At 41.9% G+C, this 13,195-nt stretch overlaps 1 long non-coding RNA gene across 1 annotated transcript in view; it reads left to right on the top strand.

Annotated features, from left to right (window-relative positions):
* The window catches only part of LOC309807106, a 111,319-nt gene that overhangs the window by 96,366 nt on the left and 1,758 nt on the right, over positions 1-13,195 (top strand). The window contains exon 3 of the long non-coding RNA XR_014294505.1: positions 5,400-5,538. This is a non-coding gene — a long non-coding RNA (uncharacterized lncRNA). The remainder of the gene's footprint in view (positions 1-5,399; positions 5,539-13,195) is intronic.

The raw sequence follows: 13,195 nt of genomic DNA, 5'->3' as shown, positions 1-13,195 counted from the left end.
CACGTTAATTAACCCCTGTAGCCCTTACAACTGCCGTGTAGGGGAGAAAGGTCAGTGGTCATCACACAGAGGAATCTGAGCAAAGTTAAACAACTTGTCCACAGTTGGACTTGGAGGTCCCACTTCCCAACCCAGGCACCAATGGTCCACCACAGTCCACACACCCCATTTCTAGGTCCTCATGGCTTCATTCTAAGCACAAATTTCTGGGAAGTATCTGGGCTCTGATCTCCTTCCAACGCGCCTTCCCAAGGCTCTGTTTCCTGAAGAATAAGCTCTGCCACTGGCATCCTCAGAGACCGTGAAGCTGGGCCCTCAGGATTAGGAGAGATGGAAGCTAACTCTCGGGGGCACGCAGGACTGAATGGCAAAGGCTTACCTTTCAAAGATCCACTTTTCTTCCTACTCCTGCTCCTCCCCTTCAGCTCTACTTGATGCTGAGAGAGAAGAAGAAATGAGGGGCTAACACCCAACTCTCACTGTCATCTATCTAGGCAAGCTGTGTTCATGAACAACATGACTTTCTACATTTAACTAAAACTCTGTGGGGTTTTTTCCCCTTTTACTTATTTTTAAAGTGGATAAAAATATTTTCAGTTTTTCTTCTTTGAAGAGTGCAAAGAAGGATTTTTTTTTTTTTTTTTTTTTTTTTTGCGGTACGCGGGCCTCTCACTGTTGTGGCCTCTCCCGTTGTGGAGCACAGGCTCCGGACGCACAGGCCCAGCGGCCATGGCTCATGGGCCCAGCCGCGCCGCGGCATGTGGGATCCTCCCGGACCGGGGCACGAACCCACGTCCCCTGCATTGGCAGGCGGACTCTCAACCACTGCACCACCAGGGTAGCCCAAGAAGGATTTTTTAAGTTTTAATCACCATAGATTTCTTCTGTCACTGTTCCTCTGATCAAGAAACACACACATTCTCAGACCTAAATGCCCACGTGAGCTTTGTCAGATAGGATTCTGCTTCCCAAGGCCAGACCTCCACTCCAGCCTCTTCTCTCAGGCTCTCAGGGGCTCAGCATTGCCCTTAGATCAGCCCCAACACAGAGGAAGGTCTCACTTGAGACACCCGCTGTGGGAAGGTGGCTGGTGAACCAGGGCTCAGGGGTCAGCCTTCCTGCAGAGATTGAACTCTTAGTAATCCAGTCCTTAACCATTAGTCACTGCATTGGGGACTTGCCCTGGAGCCCTCTACCATACCTGAACTCCTGGTCTACGATCTTAGGCTAGAAATCCTCATGCCCACTCTAACCCCTCTCTGGCCTGGCTTTTCCCTAGAAGGATGATGTTCTCTACTTTTCTGAGAGTTCCCATCTCAGGAGTCTCTCTAGGTGGTTTAGAAAAGTGGAAATAAGAATAAGAAAAAAAGAGATAATCTCTGCTGGGATTAAGCCAAAGGTTTCTTACCTTCCTGATGTTTCTATGTTTCCTAGGTGGTGCTAAGAATGGATTACTCTGGAAGCAGGGGAGTAACATTAGGAAGAGCCCCAGTCCACACAGGAACCCAAGGATGATATCAATCACCCAGGAAGTTGGGCTGGATCTCAGCCAGATAGCAACCGTGTTTTTCAAAGAAAAGAGATTCTCCATCTTCTGAACTGCATTGCTGCCCTCAGGCAACAGAGCACTGGGAGTTCACTTGATGGCAGAACCCCAGGCCTGCATCACAGAGCTGTGGCCTTGTCACAAAGGGCTCCTGAGTGTGGGGGAGGGGCAATAAGAGAAAGAGGCTGAATCACTGCCCTTCCTTCCCATCCAGACCCACAGACACCTGCACCCTCCTGGGGCTTCCAGATCCCTCCTTCCAACTACTCTCATCCTGTCAGAGAGACCTTAGTCAATTTTCTGTTCATTCCATCTGGAACCTGGTTCCTTCATCCATTAGAGACCTTTACTTGAGGCCCACCAACTTGATAACTCTTGAACATCTTAAGCTGACCCTGGAAGACTGGCTGTTTCACAGACATTTTTACTCAGGATTTCCTTTGTCCTCAGCTCCAACTTTCCCACGTCATGTTTGTGTCTTGTGTACACCCAGGGATAGAACTTGAATTTCTTTTACACTTATTTAGTTTTGTGAATTTTGAATAGTGTATGTTTTGCCTCATTTTCTATCAGAGGGAACTACACACAAAAATTAAAATAATTTATTTTTCAAAATTCATAAGTATGAAAGAATTATAAATAGTTATATAATAGGGAAGAACAAATCTGACTCCACATCAGATCTTTTTTACTTTAATCTTTATGCTTTGTTGCCTGAGCTAACTCTGTCCATCCCTGTGACCCAGGCTGGCTCTGCACTTTTTGTAAAACAATGTTGCCTAGAGCCTGAAATATACAGGATAGCCTATTTCTAAGGCTCTGACTTTTAAGAGCCCATTCCTGGAGATAAAAAGTTGCAGAACAGAAAATAATAATTGTTTTGTTGGAGGTTTACAGGAACACGTGACCTGACCAGGACCTGACCCATCTGGCCAGCTGCTAGAACAAAGGATCCAACACCAAGATATTTGCAACAATTAGCCATGCCCCTCCCTCACCTTGCCTTTAAAAAGGCTTTGCTGAAAGCCTTCAGGGAGTTTGGGGTTTTTCCTGGGCATGAGCCACGTGTCTTCTTGCATGGCACTGTGTAAACCTTTCTCTGCTCCAAACTCTGATGTTTCAGTATTTAGCCTCACTGTGCATCAGGCACACAGACTTGCATCTGGTAACAGTTAAACCTTCAAATGATATTTTTGTAAGTTTGTAGTGTTTATAACTCTGGAGTTAGTAAATCTTTAAACTGCACAAAAACTTTTGGGACACACTGCAAACACGCACACACACACGTACTCATTTTCCTTAACCAATCTAGTACTTTCAAATCCAATAATCCATAATTTTCTACTTAAAAAAATCTTTCATATGTTGTCTCAACCCAACTTCTTAGTTTGCAACGATAAGACAGTCCCCACTCTCCAGATAAATTTTGAATCCATTAGGGCTGCTATAACAATATACCATAGACTGGGTAGATTAAAGACAACAGACATTTATTATCACAGTTCTGGAGGCTGGGAAGCCCAAGATCAAGTCACCAGTATGGCCACCTCATAGTGAGAGCTCTCTTCTTGGTTCACAGCTGGAGCCTTCTCTCTGTATCCTCATATGATGGGAGGAGGCTAGAGATATCTCTGGAGTCTCTTTTATAAGGCACTAATCCCATTCATGAAAGCTCATAAGCACTTTTGCATGGCCCGGCCTCCTATCTTTAAGAGGTAGGATTTCAACATGTAAATTTTGAGAGAACACTAACATTCAGATATGTGCACTCATTCTATACCCGGAAGCTAGGAATGGGTTAGGGTGAGCCAAGGTCCTGACCCTAAAGGGCTGTAGGGTGAAGAGTAGGACTAGGGGTCAAACCCTTGGGGCTGAGCCAGGTCTTGAGCAGCCTCTTCAGATATCCCTAGTGTGTTATGTATGTATTCTCTTTTCTGAGTGTGCCTTGCCTTTCCTGCCCCATCCTCCCAGGCCCCTGAAGCTTCAAGTCCAGCCTGAACCATATAGAAAGGGAGCTTTGAGTCTTACACAAAACTCCCTTATGACACCACTTCCTACCCCTTAGCAGTAACACAAGATTCACTGAAGGATTCACATGGTAAATATGTCTTAATGCCCCATGAGGGCTTTAAAATAATGTGTATTCTCTGCTTGTTGGTCATAATTTTATACAGTTTTAGTGGGAACGTGGGCATGTGAGTTTATTTGGCTATATTGCCATGAATGTGCACTTTCACAAACATATCTCCTACATCTACTATTTTTCCTACAGTCTTTTCCTCCCATATGATAGTCTCACCTTAATTCCACCTTTTATCAAAATTTAGACTTAGGTCTGTCACCATGTGGACATGCTTTGTAACAAAATAGCTTCAACCGAGGAGGTCAGTGGAAGGCCTGGACCAGCTATCTTGGTTCCATGATAGTAAGCAAAGGATCGCAAACTCCCATGTTAAGCTTAAGCAGAAAGCAAAGTTTAGTTAAGCATAGGTACACTCTCAGAGAGGGAGAGAGAGAAGGAGAGAGAAAGAGCAGGCTGTTTCTGAGAACAGGCTATTTCAGCGAAGTGAAGCAAGCCCAAAGCAAAGTATATCGAAGCAAAGGTACACTCTCGGGGTGGGGGGGGATGGGTGTACTGTTTCTGCAAATTGAAAGCAGCATTCCTATAAAGGCTTACGAGCGCTTTTAAGGAGCATTTTGCAGAGAGGTGGGGGTGAGTGACAAGGATCATTATTTGATTGACAGTCCTGAGCTATGGAACAAGTTTTCTGCTGCGCATGCTCTCATCCTTGAATCCCCAAGAAATGCCTACTGGGTGGGGGGAGGGGCAAAACCACATGTAATTTATTGTAATTATGGTATAATGAGTTTGGATTTACTGTAGGTTATACGCCTGTCTGGTCTGGGCATGCACAGCCTGGAGAAGTCCCTTGTGTTACTGTGCCTCTTTTTAACAGGATAAGCTGCCCACCACCCGACCATAGTTTCTCCCGTTCTGGGTGGAGTCAAGGGAGAGTCCCCAGATGGCTGGGTGTGACTCAATTTCTTCTTCTTGTCTTTCTCACCACTGTCACCTCCTTGCTGCTAATGTCTGACTAACTACCTAACAGGTCTTCCTTGCATTCATATTTGCTCTCTAAATTTTCTCTATTACTTTATTTTCAATATGTTTTGTTTGATGGGGTTTTTTTTTTGAAATTTAAAAATCTTATGATAACATTTACCTTGATTTATTTAATTATTGTTCTACTGTTATTGATTTCTGCCATCTTATTTTATGCTTTATTTTCTACATTTTCTTTATTGTTTCTTTTTTTCCCTTCTTTGGCATCTTCCATTTTACAGGTCAAGGGTACTTATGTTTGTTTGACATTTGGGAATTTTTAGTATTGTAATGGTTTTATATCTTGAATTATGTTAATTTTCTCAATTTCTTACCCGTGGATGAAAAATGTTCCCTGCCATATCAGTAGACAAAAGATGTTGCAGTCATCAAGTCAGACGTCAAAGCAGGAACCCTCAACTGTGCACCTTGAGGGGATTCGGGATGGAGAAAAACAGGGTACTGGTTCTAGAGTTAAGGTGCATATCAAAGGAATGATTTCACGGAGCCCAGATTCTTTCATCTTCTCATACATAGAAAAATGCTAAAGTCCTTAACTTGAGAGGTCTAGTTTTCTTTAATTAATAGTAATCTTTTGATGTTCTGACTACCTGGTTTTTCTTGACTGCTCCCTTAGGTCTTCTGAGCAGTTCCTCAGAGTGATCTGACAGGCTGTGTTCTGGGCTTAAGTCCTCAGAAAATCTGCCAAATAAAACATAATTCTCCTTTTGGGTTGTGCATATTTTTCAGTCAGCAGTCTTGGCAACCAATGAAGGGGCCCAGAGCAGACTTTTCTTCTTTGCCTGAACTCTATGAGGATCCAGAGTCCTGGCACCAGCAGAGGCTTCTTGGGCCTGTCCGCTTTCTCAGAGAGTCCAGACGAATTTGGGTGAGTATCTCCTGGTTCTTGGATCTCCAGTTTTGGTTGATGATCCTAAGTTTTATTCAGTGGTGTTAAACTCTTCTCTTGAGTAGTAGGTTATCCTTGAAACTTGGTTTCAAGAAGAAGTACCTGGGTCATCCTCAGTGAAAGACACTGGGAAGATTTTTACTCAGTTTAAACACTGAGAGCTTAACCTCGGTAGAAAAACACTGGGAAGACTTTTGCTCAAGTGGGTTAGCCTCACTTAAAAGACACTGGGAAGATCTTGCTCAGTTTAGACACTGCGTGGTTTATCCTCAGTTGAAAGACTCTGAGGTGAAAGGTGCTCAGGTGAAAGACACTGAGTAAAAGTTGGACTGGGTAATTAGGTGGAAGACTAACCTGTCTTCCTTGAATTGGCTACTTTAATAGAGTTTGTCAAAATAAAAGTGATCTTCACAAATTGAACTCAGAATGGGGAACTTAGCTTTCAATACAAAAGGAAAAGGAACAACAACAGATTTCCAGCTTCCAACGGATATCCTGGCCAGGTTTATGTCCATACAAAATTTACATTTACAAGTGCTTACTTTCTTGGGACTTAAAGAAAATCTTGCCCTAAAAATGACTAAGATAGGACTCTTTTATTGCATATGCAGTTAAGTTATAAAAAGCTGGCTTGATAAAAACATCTTTTCAGAATTCTGACTTCAAAAAAACAAAAGGCTTTCTAGGGGAAACTTGCATTTCTCTTCCTGTGTCTTTGAAACGTTAAGTGTTCTGATATTCTTCAGTGTGTGTGTGTGTGTGTGTGTGTGTGTGTGTGTGTGTGTGTCTTGAGAACTTGGTCACTACCATCCAAAAGTACTTATATGGTGTACATTTGCCAATTTCCTCACGTCCATTGTGAAAGGAGTTCCCTATTCCTAAGAAAACGGACCTATGTCCAACTGACACAGAAGATGGAGATTTATCCCAGTGCATTTATATATGTATATCTATTAAATTTATGTATATATATATAATGCCTAATGGAAACATCTCAGATGTTCTATTTGGTATTTTTCTATAATTTTACTTATAAAATTGTGACCATTTTTTAACTCAAAAAAGGAGAACCTTAAAAATTAATTAAGAAGACATCCTCAGTAGTCTAAGGTTCAGAGTGACTTGGCAGAGAAAATTGCTGAATGGTTAGATAATAGTGCTGGTATGCTTGGCTATTGTAACACTTTACATTTGAGTTTCTCTTCCTTGAAATTACAAGAACTATATGACTCTAGAGAAAGATTGATAATTAGGAATATTCTGCTTGCTTTATTTTATTTATTTTTTTGTTGTTGTTGTTGCGGTACGCGGGCCTCTCACTGCTGCGGCCTCTCCCGTTGCGGAGCACAGGCTCCGGACGCGCAGGCCCAGCGGCCATGGCCCACGGACCCAGCCGCTCCGCGGCATGTGGGATCCTCCCGGACCGGGGCACGAACCCGTGTCCCCTGCATCGGCAGGCGGACTCCCAACCACTGTGCCACCAGGGAAGCCCCTCTGCTTGCTTTTCATAGAGCCTGTTGAAGAACATTTTAATTATTCGCAGGTCATAGGAAGGAACCTTCATGATCTAAGTTTTGAACAAGTAGTGTGGCAACACAAAGCTATGACTTAAAAAGGAAATTTGAAATGACCTATTTCTTTTGGCACCTCAATCCAGATATCTGTCAGTAAAATGAGTCACTTTTCAGTCAAATGGGTGGTCAGCAATATAATTTTTTATTGGGAAGCTGAAAGACACCATTGCCAAGCAGAGCACCTGCCGTGTTCACATCTATATTTGAGCATCTTTCGTTTTCCCAAGGGGTGCAAGTGAAGAGAAGGCAGGCAGAGAAATGCACTTGAATAAAGCTTTTCAAGATGGATAGAACAGAGAGCATTCCCAGAGGCGGGTCAAGTTCAACCCAAGAACAACTCTCTTAGTGCTTTCACATCTAGGTAAAATACAAGACCAGTAGTAACTCAGCTCTCAAATCAGTGCTGAAATCCAGCAGAAGGTTGTTAATATTGATACAGTTAACATACATCAAATAGGATTACTGAATTTTCTGAATCCAACTGAACTCCCAGGATTGTTTGGTTTCAAAGGCTGTTGGGCTCAAGATGCATTTGGTTTTAAATAATCCTTCCTAAAATGTTCAGCTTTCAGTCTAATATGATTGAAACCCAGCTTGAGTGTGTCTTATAATACACTGGACTGGAAAGACTATGGGCATTGAATTATTCAAGACATGGCAGGCGAAGGAGTGATATGTGGAGAGGATGTGATCATAGAAATGAGTGAGACTTGATATGTCTTGTCATCTCATTTGATTTACCTGTTAGAACTCTTCCAAATATTAGAGGAAAGAAATCAATATCAATTTTCACCTGTCACGTTCCACACTTCAATGATGAATGAATGTCAAATTTGACCACAGTTTTCTGTACCACCTGCTCTGAAATAATATTTCTGGGCCTTTATTAAAAAGGTAAAATTTTCATTGAATTTCCAAATATGATTCTGCAGTGGCTAATTCAGCTTCTTTTATTAGTAAGCAAGTTCTGATGAGTAATACTAATTTAATAAGCCTGCATGTGAGGTTAAAGTGTAAACTATTCCCGCCGAAGGTGATGAGATATGACTGTGATGTGGTGGTAGGGCACTCACCTTCCTGAACGAACCCTGCGAGCGCACAGTTCTTGGGAGAAACCAGTACAAATCTGATATCATTTTGCATGTCTCCTGTAGCAGTGGAATGCACACACATACAAACATGATCATGGGTGAAAAAACACACATGCGCACCTTAGAGGCTTACATTAATTTCTGAATATAGTTCTCTGGAAAGAAAAAGCTTTACTGATGATTTGTATTTTTATAGTTTATTGTTTTATCCATACTAAAACACTTCATGAAATCACTTCCTGTTTTGTTGTCCATGGAATCCTTTCCATTTTGAGATGCTAAATATAAATCGAAATAGTGATTATAGTCCTTGGCCATGAAAGACTAAGTTACAGAGAACCCGGTGACTGGAGGTCAGAGCTGCCACGGAATTATTCTCTGCTCCAGAGACCATCAGAATATCACTGTGTACCCACTTAAGGATAGAATGCTGCTATTGAGAAACGAGCTCTCTTTTATTTCTACTAAAAGGAGAGAACAGTAGGGGACCTTGGCTGCGCCAGTGTATGAGACTTTCTCTGTTTTGGACAATAAGCCAAAAACAATACATGAAATAGCCTCACGCCTTTTATCGTTTGTACCCAGCTCCTTCCTGTATTGCTCCTGATCCATTACACTTACATCAAGAGTTGCTTGAACATTTTGACAGTTATGTTCCCCATACCCTGAAAGGGTTACTGAGATAAAGCTATTTCAAAAATACTCCCTCCAAATTTTTTCAGGGTGGCATCAATGAAAGTAACTTAGAGGAAAAAAACTTGAGTTCCTGGCCTACCACTCTAAGGCCAGGCAAGCATAAACCTTCATAGCAAAACCTAAGTTTGCTCCCAGTTGAGAATTTGGTTTCCACAGTCTTATATAAAAAGTATATGGAGACTTTAATTCCCTATAAGCCCTTTCCAAAGAGTGAATACAGTTCATCACTCGTAAGAGATGATGAAAGTTACAATTTTGTTGAATAGGTGGAATATATATTACATATAATATACATATTTATTTTATATATATATATATAATATATATATAAAGTTACTATTCAGAGTCCTAAAACATGGATTTTTCTTACTTACCAAGAATGAACAGTAACTTGATCTCTAAACAATAAAGCACCTGGTCATAACAGAATCATAACAAATATTTGATATCAGAATGAATTCACTGTTCAGGTGTAAAGAGGGAATAGCTTCAGTTTTCCTCTTTCGTGCACCCCATTATTGCATCCTGGACAGAGGGGATTTTCTTGATTTTAATCTAAAGGAGAAATGGTCACTTTTGTTGAGCTGGAAATTGACCACCTCAGTAGGCAGAGGCACTGTTTTTATTTGGCTGAATTCATGTTTCTAGTGATAATTCAAGGTGTAATAGGGTTTTCTCAGCCACTCCAAAATCTGAAAATGATAAGCATCTCACCTGAGTTTCAGGATGGCCCATTACCTATTCTGTGGAAAGGATATTCAAAATACCATGCTTCATCAATGTCTTCTTTGACTTATTAATGAATGGACAACTACTGAGTTAAGACAGTGTCTTATCCTTGCTTCAAAAAAATAAAAACAAAAAACCCCCACAAACACAAAAAAACTGTTAACAATGAAAACTTATTATGCCAGGCCTTAGTATGGCCTGACTTGGAAATTTAGTTTCAGAGGCTTTTGTGAATATACCAAGGAAAGAGGACCTAGGTGTATCTTACTCCCACAGGCCGCCAATAAATATTTGCTTAAGGGACAAAAAATTAATATATAGTATAGGAGAGAACCTGACAGATGCTTAACATGATTGAGTGATAGCAATGCCCAAACTCATCTGTGATCAAACACTATGAAAGTATCCTCCTAAGGATAAACTTATTACAAATAAGAAGTGAAAATTCAATTATGCAGATACTTTCAGTGTCAGCTCTGATATGCAAAAAGCATGGAAGTTGTCACTGTATCTTGTCCTTACAAGATAATGCTGTACAAAATGAAAATCAGTGACTTTTCTCAGACGTGATTAATAAAACATGTAACTATGAAAGAATTTTCAAACGGTAATTATGTATGTGTATATATGTGTCTCTGAAAAATCTGTGTCAAAGAAAACTGAGGCTATCAGTATAAACTTCTTTAACTTCTATCTCTTCTTACCTTTATTTCCTCCCAAACTTACCAGTATCCATCCAGCTCGAAGGATACAAGTGATTTTTATATACTGTGCAAGGGTTTTTCTTCTTATTCATATGTCCATGTTTCCCCAATTCTCTAAATTATTATCTACATCTTCAGGATCTCCTTTATTGGTTCCTTCATTTCAACATATAAAATAGAAGTCCTCATTCTAAAAAATTCTTTTTTGCTAATTATTTTCTCTTTTCATCCAAACTCCTTGAGAGTAGCCTATTCCCACTGTCCTCACGAGCCCCGCCTGGCCCCGACAGGCAGCCCTACACCCTCAGTTTATTGCCATCTGGCTTTTTGTCCACCACTTCACTGAACTGCTCTAAGGTCACTGGGGACCTAACTGCCCAAATCCAATGGACATTCACATTCTCTGAAGGATGACACTGTCATCTACTTCCTCCTTCTTGAAACTCTATCACCTCTCTCCTTCCCAGAATTCTTTCTCTGCTTATTACTTAAACGTTGTCAGTACTCACAATTCTCTGAAATCTCATCCATTTTCATGATTTTAATGACTGCTATGTGCTGGTGACATTCAAATTTTTATCTTTCCATGTCTTCACGTGCATGTCCAGTTATCTACCAGTTTGTCTTCGGAATTCTACAGGTGCTTTCAAATTCTACATGTCCAGAACTAAAGTCTTTTCCCCACTTCAGTTCTTTATCCCCTATTTCCAAACTCAATGATACCACCACCCAACCTTAGTCACACAGATGGGGGTTCAGCCTCCGCCTCCTACTTCTTCCTTACTTCCCAAGGTCAAGTCTTGCTGGTAATTTCCTAAATACAATTAGAACTTATTTCCTCCCTTCATCTATACCTTATTTCAGACCCCTTTCTTCTTGCTATTACCTGGTCTAGAAGTTACGAAATTGCTGTTTGGTGGAACCAGTTGTTAGACATTCTATTGAAAAAGGACTCTAGGGTCAAATAGCTTTGAGGATGGCTGTGTACCATACGCCTGCTGTGACGATCCAGAATGAACATTAGCCTACAGCAGCCCCGAGAAGCTGTACAGTAAAGGAACCTGATTAACTTTACTTAAGCCAGGTTCTCCCTTCTGCCGGCCTATAAACCTTTCAGTAGGGACAGGAGAGGAGGTGGCAGCGTGAAAATCCCACTTGAAAATATAAAGCACTGCTCCTCAGAAGAGTGGGGCATAATTATCTCCAGGCTTCTTCAGAGTCCTCATCCATACTGACGTCAGTGGTCTAAAATGCCACCTGAACTTGTCCTTTCCATTCTTAGCTATTTTCTGAGGAAACCAGCTCCCCACACATGGATGGTTAAGACCTGCTCTCCTCCTCCTCGCTGCCTCCTTTAGGGGCACTTGCCGCTGCCTGGGGACACTGCACTGATCCTCCAGAGCCTGTGCCTGTGGCTCTGTGACACACCCCTCGCACACTCACGGCTCTGGACTTCCGCTGTCCACTCTGCCTTGAGTATCCTTGCCTTTCACCGGCTGACTCACCAGTTTCTCACGAGTCCTTTAAGACTTAGCTTAGGGACTGCCTCTTTTGATGACTTTTCTTTGCCTCACGGCTCCCCCTCTTCTTCCACAAACACTGACTAAACGCCCTGAATATGCCCGTCACAGCAGGTCACGTGCAGGATGAGACATCTGCTGTGCGTCTTCCCCTCTCACTCCACTGCTAAAGGGCCAACACTACATCTTGCTCGTTGTTTCACTCCTCTAACACTCAACCCATGACTAAGGAACTAACTAGTACTGTAGTAGCCCTCTTAGTAACAATCAGGCAGGACCTTCTACCAGAAATCTGACACTCCAGCTTTTCTCTGATCTCACCTTTCACTCTGATTGAACTAAAGACTTATCTGTGCATGTTTTACCAGGGAGACATCATTTAATCCAGAGATGTGTCATCACATACTCTTACATACTCTGCCATTTAAAAGTTCTGCTCAGATGGGGGAAGGAGACAGGTGTGCTTTCTGACAGCCCCACTGTTTTTGCACTTCTACTGGTCACTGGCTTCTCTCAGTGCCTTCCTTAAACCCTTCTTCTCTTAACAAGGAAACAGGATAACAAAGTAATTAAGAGCCTGGGTACAGCCTATGTGTGAACAGAAACATAGCCAAGGACATAGAGAATAGACTGGCGGTTGCCAAGGAGGAGGGGGTGGGAGAGGGTTGGATTGGGAGTTTGGGATCAGCAGATGCAAACTGGTGTATATACAGGATGGATAAACAAAAAGGTCCTACATGCGACTTCCCTGGTGGCGCAGTGGTTAAGAATACGCCTGCCAATGCAGGGGACATGGGTTCAAGCCCTGGTCCGGGAAGATCCCACATGCCAGAGAGCAACTAAGCCGGATGTCACAACTACTGAAGTCCAGGCACCTAGAGCCCGTGCTCTGCAACAAGAGAAGCCACCACAATGAGAAGCATGTGCACCTCAACTAGAGGAAGCCCGCGTGCAGCAACAAAGGCCAAACACAGCCAAAAATAAATACATACATGCATTTATTTTTAAAAAGTGCATGTATTTAAAAAAACCCCAAAAAGGTCCTACTGTAGAGCACAGGGAACTATATTCTATATCCTGTGATAAACCATAATGGAAAAGAATATGAAAAAGAATGTACATAAATGTGTAACTGAGTCACTTTCCTGTACAGCAGTAATTAACACAACACTGTAATTCAAGTGTATGTCAATAAAAAATAAAATTTAAAAAAATTGCCAGAAAAATAGTCACGTAAGGGGAACTTCCCTGGTGGTCCAGTGGTTAAGACTTTGCCTTCCAATGGAGGGGGTGAGGGTTCAATCCCTGGTCGGGGAGCTAAG

Source organism: Mesoplodon mirus (genome assembly GCF_964341445.2).
Source record: "Mesoplodon mirus genome assembly, chromosome: 7".
NCBI classification, from domain to species: domain Eukaryota; kingdom Metazoa; phylum Chordata; class Mammalia; order Artiodactyla; family Ziphiidae; genus Mesoplodon; species Mesoplodon mirus.
The sequence above is the reverse complement of the archived record's forward strand: the minus strand, read 5'-3'. Positions and strand labels throughout refer to the sequence as shown.